Source organism: Lepidochelys kempii, chromosome 14 (assembly GCF_965140285.1).
Source record: "Lepidochelys kempii isolate rLepKem1 chromosome 14, rLepKem1.hap1, whole genome shotgun sequence".
Lineage (NCBI taxonomy): Eukaryota > Metazoa > Chordata > Testudines > Cheloniidae > Lepidochelys > Lepidochelys kempii.
Genome location: NC_136393.1, coordinates 20,294,026 through 20,319,079, shown reverse-complemented (window position 1 = coordinate 20,319,079; position 25,054 = coordinate 20,294,026). Strand labels below are relative to the sequence as shown.

The 25,054-nt window shown below is 45.7% G+C and overlaps 1 protein-coding gene across 2 annotated transcripts in view; it reads right to left on the bottom strand.

The window, feature by feature from the left end:
* The window catches only part of TRIM16 (tripartite motif containing 16), a 207,723-nt gene that overhangs the window by 152,218 nt on the left and 30,451 nt on the right, over nucleotides 1–25,054 (bottom strand). The window contains exons 3-5 of one of the 2 annotated variants that reach the window (XR_012154801.1): nucleotides 15,955–16,148; nucleotides 14,342–14,408; nucleotides 13,979–14,247 (exon numbers count right to left, since the gene is read on the bottom strand). The exons of the other annotated variant lie outside the window; for it this stretch is intronic. The gene's annotated coding sequence lies outside the window, so the exon portion shown is untranslated. Of the gene's footprint in view, nucleotides 1–13,978; nucleotides 14,248–14,341; nucleotides 14,409–15,954; nucleotides 16,149–25,054 lie in introns of those variants that run through there. 2 annotated transcript variants of the gene reach the window in all.

Genomic DNA, 25,054 nt, shown 5'->3' with positions numbered 1-25,054 from the left:
GGGAATGACATCATGAGAAGCAGTTTCCACGGAGACAGACAGTGGTCATTACTGGTTCCCATGGCAGTGGGTAAGACATGCACTAGTGTGAAGAATACACACCCGCCAGGCTATTTGTATCCCATCTAATCATCTTAGAAGTTAAACAGTTTGCCTTTATTCCCTGTATTTTCAGAGTCTAACGGACACAGATGAGCTAGCAGAACCAGTGGGACTGAAGGATTCTTTCTTCCCAGTGCTTTACTGTGCCAACACTTGGCTATGGACAAAGAGCTGAATAATTCTGTCCTGACCAACCCTGCTGAAGACTTAATGAATTCACTAGAGTTGCTCAGGTGTGGCCAAGGGAAGAATTTGGCCTAAAGGGGCTCCCTTCAGCCTGCCAACTAGACCATGAATTTAACAACCCTGTCTCCTGGCAGTGCAAGCCTGGCTCCTGTAGTCTGTGAAGTTACCATGCATTAGAGTAATGTAATGGGCTGCACCTTGGGACCATTCAGAAGCTGAAGTGTGTCCAGAATGCAGCAGCCTGTTTAAGAAGCTGAACTTTTCATGGGGCTCTGTGAGGTGTAATAGTGGCAAATGGGCTTATGGGTGGATTCCAGGTGTCGGTTCTGACCTTTAAAGTTCTAAATGGTTTGTACGCCCGTCACCTGCAAGACAGCCTCTCTCCTCGCTCTATACTACCACAGCAGCAATCTGAGGAATTGTCTCAATATAGAGAGGAGGGAGTGTCTGGCAGGGCATCCTCTGCAATATACTTCCCCAGGGTTCCTTGTTGCTCAGATTTGTTCACCTTCCAGACTTTTCTTTGTACACAAGTATTTGAGGTGGGAATGGATGAAGGCAGGATCAGGGGGTGGGAGTGAGTTGTTAATGTATGGCTGGTTAGAGGTGGGTTTTGGAGAGCCAAGATAATTGCTGTTTTTTGTGTTGTTTTGAATCATAGGACTGGAAGGGACCTCGAGAGGTCATCTAGTCCAGTCCCCTGCACTCGTGGCAGGACTAAATGTTATCTAGACCATCCCTGACAAGTGTTTGTCCAAACTGCTCTTAAAAATTTCCAAGGATGGAGATTCCATAACCTCCCAGGGTAATTTATTCCAGTGCTTAACCACCCTAACAGTTAGGAAGATTTTCCTAATGTCCAACCTAAACCTCCCTTGCTGCAATTTAAGTCCACTGCTACTTGTCCTATCCGCAGAGGTTAAGAAGAACAATTTCTTTCCCTCCTCCTTGTAACTTTTTATACTTGAAATAGTGGAAAGGGGTACACATTAAAGCATGAGATGGCCACTCCCAGTGCGTAAGCATTATGGATACATAGTTTAAATATAGCTACCTTACTGGCAAAGGAAGCTATATTCATTCCTGCTAAGAAGCTCACCATAGCCCTGGAGACTTTACTCTCTAGAGTGATCGGTCACAGCCTCGGATGAACAGGGATAAGATAAATACTGAGCCTGCAGAGCTCAATACCAAAGTGTTATGATAACAAATAAAGGTTTGTATTAAATTAAAATAAGAGGAATATGGCATCCCATTTGCTCACCAGTTCAATTCCAGACCAGGTTGACAGCAACTGGAAGTCATTACCATTGGGTTCCTGTTTGTTGGCCCGTATGAAATAATTGGTGTATACTAGCCTTTTTAGTTGCTCTCACTGTGCAGCCCCAATGAATAGCAAGAGCAGGAGGCTAGTGTAGACAAGGCAGTGATGGCTGCTGACATTTCAAATACCAGGTCATCTAGACCTGCTCTGACACAGTGATCAAAACAACAGTGACTGTTCTAGTCTAGTCCTGCTCCCACTGATGACAATGAAGGAACTGCACTGATTCCATGGATGATGGGAAATTTTAGGGGGGGAAAAGGCCAGTACAGATCCAGCTTTTCATTTGGGCCCTAAACCAGGAATAGTATTTTTCATTAATTTAAAAAGTTTTCTCCTCTAAACTGAGCCCTTCCTTCCTTGGACTTTCAGCCTCCCATCCCCCCACAGTTCTCCCCACAAGTGGTGGAAATAAGCTACATAGGTTCAGCCTACCATAATTGAGTGATGACTGCAAGAAGATTAAAAGAATTAATCCCCATAATATATGGAAAGGATCAGGAGTGTTTCATCTCCTTTTCCCTTTACAAACAATCTCAAGTTTCTTTGGGGGAGGGGAGGATAATGGAAATTCCTGTGGATCATTCCTAGGGGGTTGGAGAGATTTTTTTTCAGCTTCTCCTGCCCTCCCGCGTTGTAAAAAGAAACAATCTTTGCAGAGCATGTAACTCACAATGGGCTGAAACATTATCTCTAAAACTATTTGCCTGCTTCCTGCTAATGTAAACATATTAGACATGTGTGTATATATTTCTTAAGCAGCTAAAAAAAAAAAGTAAATGGAGGTAGATGGTCTTTCATGCTTTTGAGCAGAATGTTGTTATAAACTTGGGTCATATTTACAGCTGAACACCGCACGAAAGTGTGCACAGGCTGCTATACATTTGTTATTCGGTCCAATAGTCTTTTTTTAACTGCAGCAGGAATTTGCGTTCTGTTGCCTTTACCATGAGACACACCGCAGCCTTCCTGGAGAAGAAAGAAGAGGCACCAAGGGTCAGTCTGATATCTCAGCACTTAATACACTTTCACAGTACTCGGGGTCACAGCATACCAGGAGTTAAATCCCCACCCTAATGAGCTGTGTGGGGTTAAAGCAGAGAAAGCTGAAACCAAGGTTAAGGAAATGTTTTAAACCACCATCACCACCCACGAAAAAAACCCCAAAGTCACCCTAATTGTAGAATCATCTGAGCTGGAAGGCAGCTCTCCTGGACCAACTCCTGTAACAGCAACTCTAGCCCAGGGGTGGGCAAACTTTTTGGCCTAAGGGCCACATCAGGGTTCCAAAACTGTATGGAGGGCCAGGTAGGGAAGCCTGTGCCTCCTCAAACAGCCTGGCCCCCGCCCCCATCTGCCCCCTCCCACTTCCCACCCCGTGACTGCCTCCCTCAGAACCTCCAACCCATCCAAACCCCCCTGTCTCCTGACTGCCCCCCAAGACCCTCTGCCCCTCATGCAACCCCCCGCCCCCACTCCCCGCCCCCTTACCATGCCGCTCAGAGCAGCAGGACTGGCAGTCATGCCACCTGGCCGGAGCCAGCCACACTGCCGTGCAGTCTAGCACACCAGGGCTGGCGGCATGGTGAGCTGAGGCTGCAGGGGACAGGGAACAGCAGGGGAGGGGCCGGCAGTAGCCTCCCCAGCCAGGGGCTCAAGGGCTGGGCAGGACAGTCCCACGGGCCGCAGTTTGCCCACCTCTGCACTAGCCCAATGAACTACATAATACACTCCAGAGTTTGATTAGAACAATACGCTTCACACTCCCATGGCGCCTTTGATCCAAAGATCTCAAAGTGCTTTAACCAATAGGTTGGTGTAATTTTCCCTGTTTTACTAATGGAGAAAACTGAGGTCTAGGTAAGTTAAGAGTCCTACTCAAGGTCAACCAGTAAGTCAGTATCAGAGCTGGTAATAAGTCTTCTGACTCCCAGTTCCCTACCAGACTGAAGTGGCTACCTCGGGGAACAGAGGACCAAATGCAGATGTATGCAAACTGGTAACCAGCTCTTCCTGCAAGCCCTCAGTAAAGCATTCACAGTTCAACACCTCTCTTGTTGCCTTCTTGAAAAGGATGTTAAATCTTCTTGCACTGTGGCAGCACTGACTCTATGCAACATGCTGAACGTGGGTCGTTGGAACTGAACATCAGCACACAGCTGAGCGTTGGTGTTCTCCGTACCTGGCACTGGTTTGACCCACGGTATCTGATCCAGGAAGGTGCCTGTCTATCCCTGAACCATACAATGTAGTCCCATTATTCCAAAGACCATGGCTTTACAGCCCTAGCCTGCAGAGACGTAATGTGAAGAGCTCAGTCATGCATATATAGTATCATTTGATATGACTGGGGGAGCAGCTCCATTAACAGATGCTATTCTGTGCTGGTTGTGAATGGGGAGTAGCAGCCTGAGGCCTTGCTAGGCTTCTCAGCCTCTGAACATGCATCCCGATGTTTCTATGCAGCTAATTCAAGGGAGCCAGATAAATTAGAGGGTAAGAACTACACCTTGTCCCCTGGGACATGCCTGAGAAACTCAGGGACTGGAGGGAAGGAATTCACTGCCCTTCCTTCAGGCTACTGAGCAATTGCTACTACAGCCTTAGGGAACCCCTGGGGCTCTTGCACTCTCCGTCTCAGGCCTTGTCTACACTGGCAAGTTTCTGCACAGTAAAGCAGCTTTCTGGGCTGTAACTCCCAAGGTGCACACGCTGCCACGCCACTTAGTGAGCAGAAACTGCGCCATTGCAGCGTTGTGAAAACACCACCCCGACGAGAGGCGTAGAGCTTTCTGCGCTGGGGGTACAGTGCCGTGGTGCCAGGTAAGACACCCTGGTCCATTACAGCGCTGCGATTGGCCTCCGGGAGGTGTCCCACAATGCCTGTTCTCGCCTCTCTGGTCATCGGTTTGAACTCTACTGCCGTGCCCTCAGGTGACCAACCGTCATCCCACCCTGTAAATTCCTTGGGAATTTTGAAAGTCCCCTTCCTGTTTGCTCGGTGATGCGTGCAGTGGTGTCTGCACATCTTTCCAGGTGGCCAGGCCTGCTCCACGCACCGGGCGATCCCCCGTTTGGAGCAGTGCCGAGCGGCTGGACCTCATCAGCATTTGGGGAGAGGAGGCTGTCCAGTCCCAGCTGCGCTCCAGCTGTAGGAATTATGATACCTACGGACAGATTTCACGATGCATGACAGGAAGAGGCCATGACCAGGACACACTGCAGCACAGGGTCAAATTGAAGGAGCTGCAGAATGCCTACCGCAAGGCGTGGGAGGCAAACCGCCGCTCTGGTCCTGTGCCCATGAGCTGCCGGTTCTACAAAGAGCTGGACGCGATACTCGGTGGAGACCCCACCTCCACTGCAAAGGCCATTGTGGATACTTCGGTGGCTCGCATGCCAGTCAACAGTGGACCAAGCCAGGAGGAGGAAATCTTGGATGAGGATGTGGTGGGGGTGAGGGACCCAGAGGCAGAGGACAACTCAGAGGTCAGAGATGCATGCAGCCAGGAGCGCTTCTCTACCCCGGAGAAGGCTACCCAGTCACAGCTGTAGGAGCTTGGCGAAGCGCAAACAGGAGAGGAGGCCTCTGGTAAGTGGCTTTGATTTTGGGAATTGCTGAAGTGAGTTGTTGGAGGAAGAAGGGTTGCAGAAAGCAGGCTTGTGTCTGTATGATGCACATACCTCCACATGTCTAGTGTGAGCGGCAGAACAGGGTGTTGATTGACTTCCTCACTTCACAGGAATCTGCCTCAGGGATCGCCAGGAAATTTTCAGGAAGATACTAGGCAATCCACTGCTGCAGGTTCTTTGGCAGAGCTGCTTTGTTTCTTGCCCCATTAAAGGTAACTTTCCCGCGCCATCTGCCATCACTGGGTAGGACCATTGCTGCACACAGGCGAGCCACATAAGGGCCAGGGCGGAAACCGCAATCTTGGAGAAGACCCTCCATTGATTCCCTGCTCACCCTCAGCAGTGAGATATCTTCCATAATAAACACAGCCTGGGGAAAATGTGGAGACAGTAATGATTATAATGCAATGCCCCCTACAGTGCTGGCTGTCCCCAAGAGCCACATGCCAGGTGTACAGTACAGTCCTGGAACACTGATTTCCCCTGCCCCTGCGGCTACTCACCATTTTGGGGGTCTTGTGGCTCATGTGTGCTTGCCTGGGGTCAGCCAGTTAGTGACAGGTATGTGAATAGTGGCAGTGTTTTAAATCACTGAATCAGTGGTCTTTGTGTTGCTCTCATAAATATAAAGGGAAGGCTAACCACCTTTAAATCCCTCCTGGCCAGAGAAAAAACCCTTTCACCTGTAAAGGATTAAGAAGCTAAGATAACCTCGCTGGCACCTGAACAAAATGACCAATGAGAGACAAGATACTTTCAAAGCTGGAGGGGGGGGGAAACAAAGGGTTCTCTCTGTTTGTGTGTGGCTTTTGCCGGGACCAGAGCAGGAATGCAGGGTCAGAACTCCTGTAAAGGGTTAATAAGCAATCTAGTTAGATATGCGTTAGATTCTGTTTTGTTTAAATGGCTGATAAAATAAGCTGTGCTGAATGGAATGCATATTCCTGTTTTTGTGTCTTTTTGTAACTTAAGGTTTTGCCTAGAGAGATTCTCTATGTTTTGAATCTGATTACCCTGTAAGGTATTTACCGTCCTGATTTTACAGAGGTGATTCTTTTCCTTTTTCTTCAATTAAAATTCTTCTTTTAAGAACCTGATTGCTTTTTCCTTGTTCTTAAGATCCAAGGGTTTGGGTCTATGTTCACCTATGCAAATTGGTGAGGATTTTTATCAAGCCTTCCCCAGGAAAGGGGGTATAGGGCTTGGGGGGATTTTGGGGGGAAAGACGTTTTCAAGTGGGCTCTTTCCTGGTTATATTTGTTAGACGCTTGGTGGTGGCAGCAATAAAGTCCAGGGACAAAAGGTAAAATAGTTTGTACCTTGGGGAAGTTTTAACCTAAGCTGGTAAAAATAAGCTTAGGTGGTTTTTCATGCAGGTCCCCACATCTGTACCCTAGAGTTCAGAGTGGGGAAGGAACCTTGACAGTTGCAAACAGTACTGCTTCTGTAAAACGTTGCATTTTGGCTTCACAGATCTGACCTTGGGAACCCAGCCTCCCTCTTTGTTATCGCTGGCTGAACAGCTGTGTAGAATTAGAAAGCAGCCATGAAGAACTAAAGAGGACTTTCTGCATGATGTCATGATGCACTCCACGACCGAAAACCAAGAATTGAAGGAGTGGTGGGACAGCGAGAAGAGGGACCGAAAGGAGAATGCGGCGCGGCTCTTAAACGTTATGGAGCGCCAAGCGGACACGCTCGAGGTGCTATTAGCACTGCAAACCGAGCAGCTCCACGCCTGCCCTCCCTGCAGCCACTGTCCCAAAACTCTTTCCCATGCGCCCCTCCGTCACCGCCAACACACTCTTATCAACTTCCTGGCTCCAGTCTGTACCCGCTGCATTCCACTCCTGCCCCATCACAGTCCAGCCCTGCGGACTCCCAGTACCCACTGCACTCAACACCCGTCCCTCTGCAGTTTAGCTCTGCAGAAGTACATTACCTGCTGCACTGTACGCTAAAGGAGAAGGTTGGATATTATACCTGGACATAAGCAAATCTTTAACCATCCCGGGACCCCACCTCCTCCTGGGACCCTCCCTTCCCCCATCCCACTCAGTGCTGATGTGTTTTTTTATTTGTCTCTCTCCTCTGGTTGTTCTTTTCTAATGAAAGAATTGTTTTGGTTTGAAAACAATCTTTATTCCATTAACTGAAAGCAAACAGAGCCCTGCAAAGCAACAGGCAATTTTCTTACACCTTCACAGTGCATCGTCTGCACCAATCACAATCACCTCCTAGCATTACAAGCACTGCACTCCCGAGCATAGCAACAAATATCAGTGGCTTTCAGCTTCAAATTGCTGCCTCAAGGCATCCCTGATCCTTATGGCCCCGCACTGCGCCTCTCTAATTGCCCTGGTCTCTGGCTTTTCAAATTCAGCCTCCAGGCACTGAGCCTCAGCACTCTAGCCCTGAGTGAAGCTTTCACCCTTCCCTTCACAAATATTATGAAGTGTACAGCACGCAGCTATAAGCATAGGAATATTGTCATCAGCCAGGTCCGGCTTCCCATAGAGGCAGCGCCAGATGGCCTTTAAACAGCCAAAAGCACACTCAACAGTCACTCTGCACTTGTTCAGCCTGTTGTTGAACTGGTCCTTGCTGCTGTCAAGGTGCCCTGTGTATGGCTTCATAAGCCACAGCATTAAGGGTTAGGCGGGGTCTCCCAGGATCACAATGGGCATTTCCCCTACGGTGATCTTCTGGTCCAGGAAGAAAGTCCCTGCTTGCAGCTTCCTGAATAGGCCAGTGTTCTGAAAGATGCATGCGTCATGCACCTTTCCGGACCAGCCTCCGTTAATGTCTGTGAAACATCCACGGTGATCCACAAGCACCTGGAGAACCACTGAGAAATACCCCTTCCAATTAATGTACTCAGTGGCTAAGTTATCTGGTGCCAGAATTGGAATATGCGTGCCATTTATCGCCCCTCCACAGTAAGGGAAACCCATTTGTGCAAAGCAATCCACAATCTCATGCACGTTACCCAGAGTCACAGTCTTTTGGAGCAGGATTCGATGATTAATGGCCCTGCACACTTCCATCAACAAGAGTCCAAAGGTTGATTTTTCCACTCTGAAGTGTTTAGCGACCAACCAGCAGCAGTCTGGAGTAGCCAGCTTCCACAGTGCAATCGCCACGTGCTTCTCCAATGACAGGACAGTTCTCATTCTCGTGTCCTTGTGCCGCAGGGCTGGGGCGAGCTCATCACACAGTCCCATGAATGTGGCTTTCCTCATCTGAAAGTTCTGCAGCCACGGCTCATCATCCCAAACATGCATGACAATTTGATCCCAGCACTCAGTGCTTGTTTTCCGAGCCCAAAAGCGGTGTTCCACTGTGATCAGCACCTCCATGAATGCCGCAAGCAATCTCATGTCGTAGCTACTATGTGCGGTGAGATTAATGTCGCACTCCTCTTGCCTTTGTAGTTTAAGGAATAACTCCACTGCCACTTGTGACGTGTAGTTAGAGCGAGCAGCATACTGGTCAGCAGTGCGGGATCCGTTCCTGCAGCCCGAAGAGGCAGACCGCACAGTACACAAACCATTGAAAGGTGGCACCAAATGCAGACAGAAGCACAGGGATTACTGAGATGCGAAGCACTGCATCACGGGGCATTGGGACAGGACCCAGGATGACCAGCGACCCCCTCCATCTTCCCACAACTCTTAGTGGCAAAAGAGGAAGAGATGTTCCACAGATTCATAGATATTAAGGTCAGAAGGGACCATTATGATCATCTAGTCCGACCTCCTGCACAATGCAGGCCACAGAATCTCACCCACCCACTCCTGCGAAAAACCTCTCACCTATGTCTGAGCTATTGAAGTCCTCAAATCGTGGTTTAAAGACTTCAAGGAGCAGAGAATCCTCCAGCAAGTGACCCATGCCCCATGCTACAGAGGAAGGCTGGCTTCCAATCTGCCCTGGAGGAAAATTCCTTCCTGACCCCAAATATGGCGATCAGCTAAACCCTGAGCATATGGGCAAGATTCACCAGCCAGATATCCAGGAAAGAATTCTCTGTAGTAACTCATATCCCACCCCATCTAACATCCCATCACAGGCCATTGGGCCTATTTGCCATGAATATTTAAAGATCAATTAATTGCCAAAATCATGTTATCCCATCATACCATCTCCTCCATAAACTTATCGAGTTCAATCTTAAAGCCAGATAGGTCTTTTGCCACCACAAATTAAAACGTTCCGTGAGATAGCTTCTTAGAGTGCACTGCTCCGAATACCGCTGCAAGCACCGCAAGGGTGAACACGCTATTGTGCAGGCAGCTGACAGTGTGAACACACAACAGCGGTTTCCCTTCAGCGCTCTCTGAGCAGCGCTGTAACTCTACCAGTGTAGACATACCCTTAGAAGGCAATGGCCAGCAGATCTACGGAGCACTGGATCCACACTCAACCGCTGGCCTGCACCTCCCCTGCCTATACCCTATTTGCACAGAAGTGTGCCCTGTGTGGGCCATTTCTGCTGCACTGGGGCAGTAGTTCTCAATCTTTCCAGACTACTGTACCCCTTTCAGGAGTCTGATTTGTCTTGCGTACCCCAAGTTTCACCTCCCTTAAAAACTACTTGCTTACAAAATCAGACACAAAGATACAAAAGTGTCACAACCACACTATTCCTGGAAAAGTTGCTTACTTTCTCATTTTGACCATATAATCATAAAACAAATCGATTGGAATATTAATATTGTGCTTACATTTCAGTGTGATACTTGAGCCTGATTTTCACTTGTAAGCCAAGACTGAAGCCAGAGCCCTGGAAGGTAGAGTTGAAGCCTGAGTCCTATCGCATGGGGCTGAAGCATGTAATTTACCTTTGTGGGGCTCCCTGTGGCATGAGAACCCAGGTAATTGTCCTGCTTGCCACTCCCTAATGCTGGCCCTTCACTTGTGACCCCCCCTAAACTCATTCCATGACCTCCCTGGAAGTCACAACCTCCAGGTTGAGAAACACTGGTCTAGATGAGTTGAGTCTCCCTAGAAGACCTCTGTGTTCCCCCAGGAGTACAGATACCCCAACACTTGAGGCTTTTAGCAGCCTTGACAGAGGAGGATTTGCTCCCTCAGCTTTTCTCTTGTCTGTACCTTGTGTCTCTCAGACTCCCATTCACTGGCTGGGAGTTGCACAGGGAAAGCAAGGGCATTTTCTGACAAAAGCCATATTGCTTGATAGAAGTCCAATGTTGGTATCTTGTGAGTCATTAATAGAGCACAAACCAAGGGCCTTAACCCTGCTGCCCTTGAGTTATCCCATTAGCACAGAGGTACTGATGTGAGCTGTACTGATGTGGGCTGCTCGTGTCCGCCTTGCTTTATGAAACCATTCTACTCATAAACCTCCTAGGGTTTTGCAGCATTTGATGCACCACAAATTAAAGCAATAAACAAAAATTCAGAGGGAAACCATCACTGCCAATTAGACCGTCTGGATTTCATTTTTATCCAAACCAGACTGGGATAAAGATAGAACTCTGGACACAAAGGCAAACAACACTGTGACTCCACCTCTGGCTCTTCTCCAGTTCCTTGGCCCGTGGCACAGAGAGGCAAGGCCTGACTTGGCATCTTTTCAGCCAGATCTAACGTATATTAACCACTCTCTTTGGAAATAAAATACGCGCCAAGGAAGCAGCCCCAAGACTCCCCCACACACACAGGCCTTGGCACGCTCTCAAGCTAAGTAATTGTGATGAGTCCTTTCACACTACCATCAGTCTCCTCTCTTTATTTTGCAAAGAACATTTAATACCCACAGGTCCTAGCAACATCTGCAAGGTCTGCTGTCCCACAAAGGAGGGGAAACGTCGAGAGTTTCAACTTGCAGAATTCTCTGCAAATTCTCCTCTCAGGATTTGATCCCCTTCTTCCTCTCCTGGAAGTGGCTGAGTATTAGACATTGCACCCAAAAACCAATGGATCCCCAAAGGCTTTGGGCTTCCACCCTGCCTCTTGGCCTCCTCTGCTATCCCAGTGCCTCCAGTCACTGCTGCCAGGGGATCTCCTTTACTCACTTGAAATATCCCTTTCCCCTCAGGAGGAGGGTACACAGAAAGCAGGGAAGTTATTGCAGACAGGTTCAGGTTTAATTTACCTACTCGAGTCCAGAAGGTTTCCAGGGGTATAAGGCTGCAGACAGCAGCCATCCCACCCCACACCCCAAGATACCATCCCAGCCTTCTCCCTTCATCTGAGCAGGTTTCAAACCTCACAGAAAAGACTCCGGGGGTGTCAAAGGAAGATAGAGAAGGTCTGTGCCATGGAGACAGCACTCTTCCCGTCTTCTACACTCTCCAGTTGGAATTCACTGACTCTCTATCCCCTCCATTTGTGGGATCTATTACCCTATGTAGTGACACTGGGAGATGAGTGATATTTTTTCAACAAATAGTAATTTTGCCCCAAAAAAATGCATTTTGGGAGGCACCAAAATTATTAGTGGATTTGGCTAGGGGAAAAAAAGAACATAAAAAATTTGGAAATGTCAAAACAGTTTGTTTTGAGGGGGGGAAAATCTAAATGACCCATTTAGAGAACACTGATTCAAATCGACATTTCAGATCAACCTGAAAGAATTTTTTTCTGGTTTTCATTTCAGGAAGAAAAAAAAAACAACAATTTTTTTTTTCAGTTCAGCCAGCAAACCTGCAGGGAGGAAGGGAGCAGGGAGGAGGCCAATCAATTATTTGTTCAGCTCTAGTGATGCTATCATTATATAGTGACTTTGATAGACTTAAACCAGGTGTACCTCCAAGTTTAGATGCAGTTTATCGTGGTTCACGGAGCAAAATAAGCTATCCTGGCAAAAGCACTTTTATTGCATCTAGACTAGCACTTTTGCTGATATAGAAATGTCAACCCCCACCCCCACAAGTCACACTCCTAACCAACATTACTATACTGTCAAAAGTCTCTAAGTGTAGACCCTGGCCCACGTCATCACCTTCTCATATGTGAGTGCTAGAAGATCATTTTGAACTAGTATTATCATGGCAGCCAAATCCAAAGCAGCAGGCTCAGGCTACTTATTCCTATTTGGTACCTGTCAGTCCTTTCCTGGTCATTCAAACAGTTATTGGCAATTAATTATGTAAAACAAACAAAGTTCAGAGCTGTAGAGCATTCCTCCTAAATGCTTCTAAGGTTGCCTGTGTTAGAACTGGAGAAGGCCTCCTGAGTGGTTCTGCCATTGTGAGATAGAGCCACTTGCATTATGCTCTTCCCTATCATGAAAGGCAATCACAGTTTCATTGTCTGGTTTGGATGCTGATTTGAACCTGTGGAATTAGCCCCTCCCCACGCAGCTCCCTGACTAGCAGTCAGTGTGCTATGGCAAAATTCAAACAGCTCAAGGTCTGAATTTGTGTCAGGGTTCTGGGTATGGAGTAAAAGTCAGAAGAATCCAAGTCAAAGCCAAAGTCAATGCTGTGAGCTCAGGAGCGGAATCAGTCATGGCAGTTCGCTGGGGATCCACATTGTTGCCTGAACACTTCCTGCTATGTCCAGTTGGCTTATATGGGATCAAGTGGTCAACTGGGAACCTTCAGGGCAGCAGCCAATCAGGTCTCTCAGATGGGACTTCAGTGTACATCTGCTGCGGTGTGCAGATCATAGGAAGCAGCTGGGTTACAGCTTGTGGTATGGTGGTGTCTGTTACCTGATGGCTCTCCTGACCTGTGTTCAAGTCCTGTTAATCCTTCTGCAAGCCTGTTCTCCACAATTACCAAGGTCCCCCAAATTTTCCAAACCCTTACATTTGAAAATTAGTGGCAAGGCCTAGCAGGACATTTGCAGGGCTTTGCAATGGCTTCTTTCAACTTTCCCAGCACAATATCTTTCTCCCAAGCCTGTATTTAGGCTTGGAATGATTAGATTATTGGTAAGTGTCAGTAAACATTGATTTCACCATACACACATCAACCACCAAAAAATCTTTCCATTGATAATGATCAAAATTTATAGTTAGGCAAAGTGAGAAAAATGCTGTTTGAGAATTTAAGAATAAAAATCCAGGGATTTTTACTTTTAAATTAGGCTTGTAACAAATGGGCTAGCGAACAAATAGTAAAGACTGGTATGATGTACTGATTTAAGGATATTTGCTCTGGATATTTTGACATGTGATGTTGGCAATTTGTGTTTTAATGCTTTGCAAAGCTCTAACTTTTTGAATCTCATGTCTACTGTAATTAAATAATTGTCTGATTCCTCCCCCCATAATTTCCTGCAACTGTGAAAATTTAAAATCTATAAAATTTGAAAAAATTGCTAAAAATAAACATTGATATTAGCTGTCAAAATTATTTTAAAAAATTGAATTCTGCCAAGACTACTTGTATAGCATGCATCTGAAGAGTCGATGCAAAAGATCTGAATGCCCTTTATAGGTTACTGTAGTCTTAATTGCAGCCAAAACTGCTCAAACCACTGAAAGATAATGAGCTATTTCTGTAGAATTATCCTCTTCCCAATGCTAACTCAAATGCATGCTTGTGGGCTAGGATGACTATTATAATCCAGGAGCTTGTTATCCATAATTAGCCATTCCAAGTCTCTGAAACACAATGAATGCATTAAAATTTGGGCCAGCAGCCTTGTATAACAGTCTGATTAACCTTGCACATAGCAGGGTGCAGAAATGGAATTAAAGCTCTTTGCATAAGATACAGAGATTTCCCACCATTTTGTATGTGTAAAATTCATGAGTTTTTGTTGAAAACATTTTATTTTATTTGTTACATAAACCAGACTTAGCCTATGGCTTCCTCATCAGCTATCACATCTCCTAAGCCCACCTGCCTGCCTCTTTGAAGCTCCACATAACGCCACCTTCATCCATGTAAATGTGCTTGGGATCAAATTTCCTGCCGAGGTTGCAGAATTCCAAGGAGCCCAAAGATTGTGGAATGAAATAGACTTTTACACTGGAGGTGTAAGATCCACTGAGCAATTTGGGACCACAGTATTTCTGTTGCCTGAAAGGACAAAAGAAGAAGCTCACTTATGGCCAGATCCAAAGCCCACAGTAGTCAATGGGAGTCTTAAATTGGGATGTATTGGGAGGCTCACCAGTGTGAGTGATGGGTGGTAACTGGGAGACCTGGGTGGCAACTGTCCATTCCTTGGGCATGGGGAACTGTGGAGGGAAAAGAAAGTTGATCTACACCCTTCTCTCATTCAGTTTGCATCACTGTGGCTTTAGAAAAGGCCATGTGCCCAGTTCTGCTCTTGATGTTACGCAGGTGACCCCACCAATCGTAATTCGTCATCCACACATTGGCCAGTCTGTTTGTCTGACAATTGACCTCAGCACAGTAGCATCTGTGTAACCGAGAGCAGACCATGGCCCCCTTCTATCTAAGGGAACACGGCAGTAGGGACTGACGGGGATAGATGGAGGCCATAGACAAACAAGTGGGCAGACCTGGCAACCCCAAGGCTGGGTTCAGCTGGGTGCAGAGGGCCAGCATGGGGCCGATGACCCATTTACCACCCATCTACCAGCAGAGCTTGCTCCTGTGTTGATACTAGGATCAACACAGGGCAGCAGGCAAGCTGCTGGAACATGCTCTATTCAGAGTCTCCCAGTGGCTGGATCAGCCCTTGGCACAGGCTAGGGTAATTCTGAGAGTTGTCCTAACTTGTGCTGTTACTGACACAGTTGGTATCAGGCTTGCAGCAGCAGGGAGTTGCCGGACAACAGGACCTGACTAGTCACACCTCTTCCCACCCCTGGTCTGCTCCCACCCTAGATCACTCTCTGGGTGTTTCAGCAGGCGTGGTGCAGCACTGGTGAAATTGTGCCACTGCAGCATATCTGGCGAAGATGCTCGAGGCTGACAGGAGCAGCATAAGCTATGTTGGCAGGAGAACTCAGCCGCCGACAGCACCGTGCACACAAACGCTTATGTTGATGTAACTTATGTCGCTCAGAGGAGTGGAATATTCACATCCCTGAGCGACGCACGTTTTGCTGACATAGGCTGAAGTGTAGATGTAGCCTAAACCAGGGGTGGCCAACCTGAGCCTGAGAAAGAGCCAGAATTTACAAGTGTACATTGCCAAAGAGCCACAGTACTACGTCAGCAGCCCCTATCCGCTCGCCCACCACAGCTCCCAGGACCTCCCACCCACCGGCAGCCCCGCCGATCAGCGCCTCCCCCTCCCTCCCCGCACCTGCCGATCAGCTGTTTTGTGGTGTGCAGGAGGCTGTGAGGGGGAGAAACAAGGACACGGCAGGCTCAGGGGAGGGGGCGGGAAGGGGCGGAGTGGGGGCAGGGCCTGGGGCAGAGCCAGGGGTTGAGCAGTGAGCACCCCCCGGCACCTTGGAACGTTGGCGCCTGTAGCTCCGGCCCCGGAGTCGGTGCCTAGACAAGGAGCCGCGTGTTAACTTCTGAAGAGCCACGTGTGGCTCCAGAGCCACAGGTTGGCCACCCCCGGCCTAAACCAATATAAGATGGGTTTAAACTGTCATTACAATCCACTCACAAAGTTGCACCAGTTAAACTAAATCAGTTTAAAGTCATCTCTTTAGTTAAACTGGTGCGGTTCTGTGCATAGACCAGGCCGTAGGAAGTACATAGGCCTCATGCAGGCCCTCTGCAAAGGGGTGAATTTCACCCTAAAGAAGGATCAATGCATTTGGGACCTTCTTCACTGGAGTTTTGTAGAAGGAAAGTTACCCTATTTGGTATTCTTCTGGGGTCGTTTCCTGGAGGTTTCTATTTCTAACTCCCAATGACTTCTTGTGGGGAATGCATTTTTACAAAAAGGTCTGTGCTCATAGAAGTTGACAGGATTGGAAACAGAAGGTCTGTATGTAGCAACAGGCCAGGTACCGCATGGAGAGCAGCAATCGCACAGGAGATAGTAACACCTGAAAAACACAAGAGGAAAGGCTGTTGTTTTCCCCAACCTGAGCATGGTAGTAGGAGTTGTGTCTCCTGGCTAGAACAAGAAATAAGAGCCTCCAGGTTTTGAGCCCTATTCCTACCTCGTGGTCAGAGTAAGAAAACTGACTCCTGGGTTCCATTCCCTGATCTTGTGCGACCTTGGGCAAGCCACTTGAAACTCTCTGTGCCTTGGTTTACCAGTCTGTACAATGGCTATAATCATTCTTACCTGTCTCACAGGAGTGTTCTGAGTCAATAAGTGTTTGGAAAGTGTTCATGGATGATTTAATTGGGTATGGGTCCTGCTTTTGAGCAGGGGGTTGGACTAGATGACCTCCTGAGGTCCCTTCCAACCCTGATATTCTATGATTCTATGATTCTTGGGTGAAAGGTGTTATAGAAGGGCAAATTATTATTCAGTGAAAGGTACAGAAACTTCTTTACTACACTTTCACAGTTTCCCCATAAACAAAAACACACTGTTGCAGCTTCTTCAGTTTCTTTAATCATCTCCTCTTAAAGAATGAACTGCTGGCATAATTCAGAAGGCGCACGCCTTGGAAAGACAGAAAATGTATGGCATTGTGTCCAGCCTGTGTTTGAAATGGTAGAAGACCTTGAATAAGCTTTTTATGGTCCCCATGGCTTTGCTTGACCATAATGTCAGCTTGTAATTAGCAACAGATACCACATCTGTCACTCGAGATGTTATCATCAATCTTCTTGTGTTTCAAAGTGAGGAGAGGCATGTAAATTATGGGCAATTAGGTCTCTGAAATAGGCTTTATGGGGTTTGAAATATTTGCAGAGGGACTGGGATGCCTGGAGTCTGTTGCAAAGATACCAGTCGAGAAGGCAGCGAAACAGATAGTAGAGCAGCTCTGAAACTGGTGGCAGGTCTCTTATAGAAAACCTACTGCCTCCTTTTAGGCCATTGAAGTAGGATTTCTGTAGCTTTGCAGGTAAGATTTAAGAGGGTCTGTACATTTTCAGAGAAGGAGTGAACGGACAAGGCAGTAACTGCTTTCCTGATTCTGTAACATTAAGTGGTTTGCTCAGATTCATTCATAAAGCAGAAATACAGAAATCAGAAATAGGGAAAGACCAATTACCTCATACAGCTGATTGCAGCCAATGCAGACCTGTTTTTTATTCCACATTTTTCTAGTGCCTAGCTAGTTTTAAATATCCCAACTAAGGCCCGTTGGAAATATTCTGCCTGAAGTTTTGTCGATGGAAAATTGGATTTTCAATCAAATGAATATTTTCATAGAAAGTGTCTGCTTGCCTCAAAAATTTCCATTTTTTCATCCAGAAACCAAAACCATTTGTTTTCAGCCAAAAGTTTTTCTGGTTCTGGTCAAAAATGACCTGTGTTTAGCCATATATTTGAGGTTTGGGGGTTTTCTGTCTTTCAGCACAGTTGAAATTTTCCACTGAAAATTTTAACAAAAACAAATAAAAATCATTTTCAGCAAAATTTTCTGCAGAAAAAGAACATTTTCTGACCAATTCTAATCACTTCCCTTGGGAGCCAATCAGATTGCACTCTCAGAGTCAGGTCCATATATCTGATTTCATATCATTACAAAATGCTCTGTTCCTTCCTTGTCTTGGCCTCCCACAAAGAAGTCAAGTTGTCCCCATAACATCACTTCAGTGGGACTCCCCAAGATGCCAGCTAGAACAGAATTTGGCCCCATACTATCTGTGTGGTGTTAAATTCTCTCCTTTCATTTGTTGAAAGAATTCAGACCTTGCTCGTCTGCTCCAATAAGGCATCCACCGCTGGTAAAAACACAGCCAAAAAAGATTATCTGCCTTCAAACGAAATTAGTGTATGTTGAGAAAAGAGTTAAATTTTGTTCCCTTTATGGTTGCAACCACATCTTCCAAGCTGTTAACCTGGAGCTGAACTTCAGATAATACAACCCTAACCTTGCTCCTTTATAAAAGCCAGCAGTCAACTGCTACTTTGTGTCCTCCCCAGCTCTATAATGTCTTGTTTTTCTTTTCAAGGGGAGACAGCTACTAAATCTAAACTCCCTTCCACTCCTTAGCACTCTTGGGCTTCTCCCCAGCTGCAATGCTTTTCCATCGTCCTTGCTCTCGGTTAAATAAACATTATGACACTTACTGATTGCTTTAACAAACTTCACTGTTCCATGTTCTCAAAAAAGCATGATTATCTTTTTACAAGGAACATTCTTTTCCTGTCGCTATGCCTACTTCAGCATCATCCAGCATTATAGCCAAGGTTTGCAAAAGTGACTAGCGATTTTGAGTGACTCCATTCTTGCCCATCTTGAAACACCTTGAAGAGGGCCTGGTGCCAAATCCTCAGCTGATGTAAATCGTCATAGCTTCACTGACTTACTGGTGTACAACAATTTACACAAGTTGAGGATATGGCCCCTAATTTTCAGAGAATGAGTGCTCAGCATTTTCTGAAAATCTCCCTTTGAGATGACTCAAGTTGGGACCCAAAATTGACAGACAGACAGACACTAACTCCCATTATAGTATCAAGAATAGCAAAGGAAGGTTAGTTAGTTTTGATCCCAAAACCAGGATCCAGATTTGGTTTCCTGTAATTTGCAACTAAATTGCAGAGTCCATAAATATTTCTGGCAAATAAGTTATTTTAACAACCATTCATCAACTTCATATACTATTTCCTTAAGATGATAACCTGTGTTTTAAAAATTGCATGGAGAAGGGAAACTGCAATTTGCTTTAGCCAAACCAAAATAACATTCAGCCCAGCCATTTGGCGTGTGTTGGCTGCTTCCCTGCCGATAAGTGCTTACCAGGCCAGCCTGTGAAATACACAGGCTCAGAGACAGAGTGTTTTATCATAATTTATCTTATTATTGCAAGAAATGAGCTTATTTTGATTCCCCTAAAACATAACCGCTTTTCTGTTGGTTCAAACCTGGTGATGTCTATCATCTTTTCACTTTTCCATTCTACTAATCACATCAGAACAACATGATTTCTTTTAATGACAAAAGTCCTAAGAAATGCTTAGTTTTCTCACTTTTCTCCACTTACAATTTTATTCGTGTTTTTCCCCTATAAATAACAGGCCAGATCCTCAACTGTATAAATCAGCAAACGCTCTATTGAAGTCAAAAGAACTATGGCGATTTAGACCAGCTTAAGAATCTGCCCCAGTAATCTCAGTTCATATACAGCATGCAGGACAGCACAAGGAGATGATCATAAAGATAGAGGGGTACTGGGCATCTAATCAGAGAGAAAGTATATTCTATTTATCCAGTTATCAATCAGGGCACTTATATGGTCCTCATCTTCATGGCATCTGAGGCATGGATCCACAAAGGTACTAAGCCCAGTTTTTATACGTTCCACTGAGATCCACAAAAGCCCCTTCCAGTCCAGTACCCTATGATGAACAGCCACCATCTGCTCCATCAGTAACCTTGCCCCTGCTTACCTGGACTCCTTCCTACCGTTATTCTTTCTTCGGGCCTTTTCCCCAGCCCCTTCCTGGTGCTTTGTAACAAGCAACACTACACAGGGCTTCTCCTGAGAGGTTCAGTTCCTACCCTTGTGTCAGGGTCAGCCACAAGAGCTTGCTCCACTCTTGTGTGTTCTGGGTATTCTTCCCCTGCAGCCCTGGCATCCTCCTTGCCCGGCAGGAGCCATTCTGTTCCCCACAATTCTCTCCTTTCTTTAGTACCAAGAGAGTAACTGCAAAGTTCTTACCTCTCCCCCTGCAGCCAGCTTCTGCTACCAACTTCCTCTCTTTACAGCATCACACAGCTCCTCCCTAGCTGGGCTTCATCTCTAATTAGGCCTGGCCCACCATCCAGGTGCAACCAGGTGGGTTAACTGGCCTCGTGCCTACATTAACCCTTCCACCGCCTGGGTGGGGTAGACACCCCGTCACACTTGGTTTACAGTTTTATACCTCGCTACATTAAATTGGAATTTTCTGTGTCTTTGGAGGGTAAAAGAAGCATGGCATGAACAGAGAAGAGGATTACAAAAACGCAGTTCAGTGTACTGTCTGAAGCCCTGACTGGGTATCCTTCCCCTTCTGTTTCATACAGAGGGCCTAAATCTCACACATGGCCAGCACAAGATGGGAGCAGGAGAGAGCAAAAGTCACTTTATGCCACCTCTGCAGCTCTCCTGTTGTGCCTCATGACTTAGGTACAACTGCCTATGGCCCCAATGGGGACATGGTGGCAGCTGGGAGAGCCACAGCACCGCAGAGCTCCATGCCCCATTTTCTAGGCCACGCTGCAATTCAGGGGACATTCTACAGAGATGTTACACAAGTTCTATATCAAGCAAAGGCTCCCACTTCATCAGGGGACTTCCACAGCAGCTGGATCCACCAGTTCCATGGGGCCCTTTGTGCCAGGTTATAGCATGACAAGCAGTCATGCCTAGAGACTGTAACGCATCCAAGGTTTGGACTGAGAAGCTCTAAATACAGGGACTTGATGCCTGCATGATCCAAGAAGTGGAGGAATTGGAGAGCTGGAAGATTCAAGGTATGGAGACAGCAGGACTGTAAGGTGAACTGAGGAAGCCTTTAAGAATCTGGGTATTTGAACAACATGTGTTGTGAGTGCTGTGTCTTGCTTTGGTCTCTGTGAATTAAAAGTTGATCTTTTCTTGTGACTCAGAAGGGACTTTTTTGGAATAGTCTCAGTGGATGAGTTGGCTATTTACCCCAGAGTTGGGGGTATAAAACATCTTGAACATCAACAGATTATTTCCACTCTCAACTCTTTGCAGGTTATAACAGTTATGTTTAAAGTGCCACATCCTTCGTAGACATTTGCTTTTATTAACAAAGAATGCATACGTGCACAACCAGAAAATCCTACGCTTAGATGGTATACTGTGGGTTATATAATAGGCTCCAATTCACCTTATGTGAGAACTGCATATCCAGTGGCTTTCCTGATATAGCAGAATAAATTATTTCTTTGAGATTTAGCCATTCATGACAAATGAACTACCAGCAGGACCAATCTCAGCAGAACTGAAAAATAGAGTTAGGTGGGACTATTCCAACAGTTGTTTGTTTGTTTGTTTTAAATCAGAAAATGCGGGTTAATCTAAATAGATACTGTTTCTGGGATGGTTTGGTTTCAACAAACCTCCTGATTCTAAAAATTATTTTTCTTAGGTTTTGAAATTGCAGAAATGGGATGTTTTGACATTTTCAGAAAGAACAGTTTTGGGGGTTTGTTCACAATGACTTTTTGTTTAAAATTGTTAGTTAATTCATACGAAAGATTAAAAAAACAGATGTCAAAATCAAAACAAAACTTTTCAAAATTATTGAGACAAAATGTTTTGATTGACCCAATCCATTTATTTTTGTTTGTTTGTTTGTTTGTTTTCTTTCATTATGATGATTGGTTTGTGAAACTTTTTCAAGATTTTGACTTTTCAACTCAGTTCGGGCTGGGAACAAATTCCAAAATTCTTGTGGGACAAGAAAACCATTTCCCACGCACCTCTACCACAACAGGATCTTTCTCATCACACTCAGTCTACTAAGCTGTGGTCTGATTGGCTTCTAAAAGGGAACAGTGTAATTATCGACAATCTATTATTAGCATTACAGGAGTTTCTAGAAGCCCTAAATGAGAATGTGGCGTCATTGTGCTGGGTGCTGTACAAACACATGGTGAGAGACTGTAAGATGTTCACAGCAAGGACTATCTACATAGGCAAGACAAAGTGGGAGGAACAGAGGCAGAGAGGGGTGAAGAGGTTTGCCTGTGATAAGCCTTTCTGCTGGACCTCGGCACTGAGATGCATTTCACACTTCATACTGTTCTGCTCTGAAAAGTGACTTTGTAGAAATGGCACCTTAAGGATCCATATTTATGGTCCCTCCCTTACTCCAGAGCAAAGCTGTTCATCTTAAAAGTAAAAAGAGAGTGATTCTAATCTCCTGCCCCGCAAACTCCTCCTGGAATCTGAAAACCAAGCAGCATTCCTTCTGGCTCACACATCACCAGCAATCAAGATTTGGGGTGATCTGCTTATTTAAATATCTACTGATGATGCTCAAGCTGGAGTGGAATCTAGCCCCCTCTCCTAGGGATGTATTGGCTCTGAGCTACTTACTAAAACTTATTTTAGCCAGTGAAGTCAGCAGGACTGACGCTGAATATCCACAAGTTTGATTGTGGATATTGATTAAGGTGTCATTTTTGCATAGTGACTCTTTAATCACACTTTATGTTAAGATCCCACTTCTAAATGGTTAAGGATTAATAAATGATTATTATATGTTTAAATAAATGGTTAATCGATTGTAATAGAGTCCGGCAGGTCAGTGATTTGTGTATAACCATGGCTTATAACCATCTCTAACACCTTCTATCCAAGTGTCTTTAACCATCAACAACGCATTCTACTGATGTCAATGGCATGCTTATCACATCTGTTGATAATTTATTACCCCTTCGTAAACTGTTTATCAATGGAATCTTAATGTAAAATCCCATTTTGAAAAGTGAATTAGGCAGCTGGGGTGGAATTTTCAAAAGCATCTAAGCGAGTAAGGTGTTTAGCTCCCATTGGAAGTCAGTGAGATTTAGGTGCTTTGCTCATCTACATGATTTTGAAAATCCCAGTAGGTGCCTCTCTGCATTGTTACATACCTTTAAAAATATGGCCCTTCCTCATTCCACCATCAGATCATTAAAGTCTCCCCTTCCGCCTTTTGCCCCTCCCTTTCACCCTTGCAAATTGCTTACTTTTCTAAAATCATTTGTGCTCTCTTGTTTGTTCTGTATGTGGAACAAAATTTGCCTTTGTTCAGTTGCCCTCACCAATTTATGTCTACACCTGATATGAAAGATCAAAGAAAACACTGGGCTTCAGTGGCTTGGCGTCTTGTTGCCAAATGACTTGAGTAACCCTGATTGCCATTGACAAGGCACTTGCACAGGGAAATAGAGGGCTCCAGGAAGTTTGTTTTCAAATATTCTCATTTTGAATTGCACGTAGTTAATGAAACCCCTTACATTTTATCCAAAATGTCCTGTGAAAGATGCATTAAAGGAGATTGCAATGGCAAAGACCAAGTGTGCCGATGCTCTTGTGTCCACAACTTGAGGTGAGCCAGATGTTCATACCAAGCTACACCTGGTTAAGTTTCACAGCTATGCAAGTTCAGCCAATCAGGATTCAAGCATCCCATAACTCAGTCTCCCATCAAATAACCAGCTGAAAAGGCTTTTTTCCAAAACTAAAATGTGTGTGAATCAGTGCTCATAAAGGAGCCAGTTACCAGCTCCAGAGACTGAAGTCTTCTATTTAGCCCTGGAACAGACACATCAGCAGTAGCAAGACAGATCCTATACGGCCCCACCACTGAGCCTTGACCGTGTCCTGGAGGGACCATGTTTAGGACTGGGAAAGGCGTCTATTCTTCCTGTCCATGTAATCAATCACTTCTCTGCCAATAGGGCACAAATAGTGGAGGTGGTGGGGTTCGGGAGGGATGTAATAAAGGTAGGACACAACGGTCTTTTGCCAGCAGTGTCTCTTGGTTCAGCTTTCGTTGGGTTTGTTTAGTTTAGGTGTTGTTTTGTTCTGGGGGATCTTTGCACTACTATTGCGCAAAGGCTTATATTCACCAATGGTGTAGCTCTACTTCTCATCTGAGATGAATTTTGTCCCCCAAATTTAAAGAATAAAGATGGCAGAGGAGCCACCAAACTATTCCAGACATGGAGGGGCAGCTGCCTTTATTCCTTTTCTTAAAAACAAAACAAAAAATCAGAGCCACATTTCAGAAGGCACAGAACACTAAATGATCCTTTTGGACAAAATATACAAACAGGTCAGTCTTAACATGTCTTAACAACAACAAAGCCATATGAGAAACTGGGGAATAGCTTAACAAATGTACAAAGCGATTGAGCAATAAATGAGGTCACATCTATGAAGCAATGGTGAACCCAGTAGAAGAAGCAGACTGTTTTTTGGCTTTTCTATCCAGCAAGAAGCAGGTTGCCAGAAGAGTCATGTAAATAAAATCCATGAAACCGAATAAAGTGGTCTACCAAACGAGAGGAAAAAGAGGCAGTTGCTTATCAAACACAACCAACAATTGCATACTGGTGAACCTGCCCTCGACAATCAGTCCCGGAGAATTTCTGTGGCGTGAATAACTTCTCTCTGTTACAGATGCTCCAGCAGAATCTCTCAGGTGCCTGAGTTCAGACTCGACGTTCCAGAAACAATTAAATCACTTCAAAAGAGACGGGGGGAAGCCAGGCCCTGACAGCTACACGTTGGATCTTTACAAATCTCTTAATCCTGGGACCAGTAGGCAGCCAGAATGGCTGATGCTGTGACTCCAAATGCCAATGGATAGAGACAAGGTAGCTAAAGAATGGGCTACAGTGCTCCACTAGCCCCAGTAGCTGGTGATCTTCCCTCCATGGGGGGATGCTTGTTTGACACACATAATGCAGCTTCATTGGCCCTGCTCCTCACTGGCTGATGCCCCTGTCCTATCCTCACCCTCAGCAACATGCTGTGGCACTGGGAGCCCCAGCAGAGCAGAGCTGCATCTTCCACCAGGAGGCGAGGAACCCTTAGCAGGATTCACCAATCCTGCCATTCTTCAATGGGCCCACATTGGCACCTCTGGATCAAGGACTCCATTGTTCTGCAGCCAGGGATGAATTTGGTCCTTAGCACAGAAGGCAATTTCTTTCATAGTAAGCCCAAAGCAAAAGAAACTGTCCAGCATGCAGCAGTGTCAGGGTTATCATTACGTGCATTGACGTCGGTCATAACAGACAGAGAATCTGTGCATCCAGCAGAGAGAATGGCATGACAACATTCATCCCTGCTCATCCTTAGTGCTTCA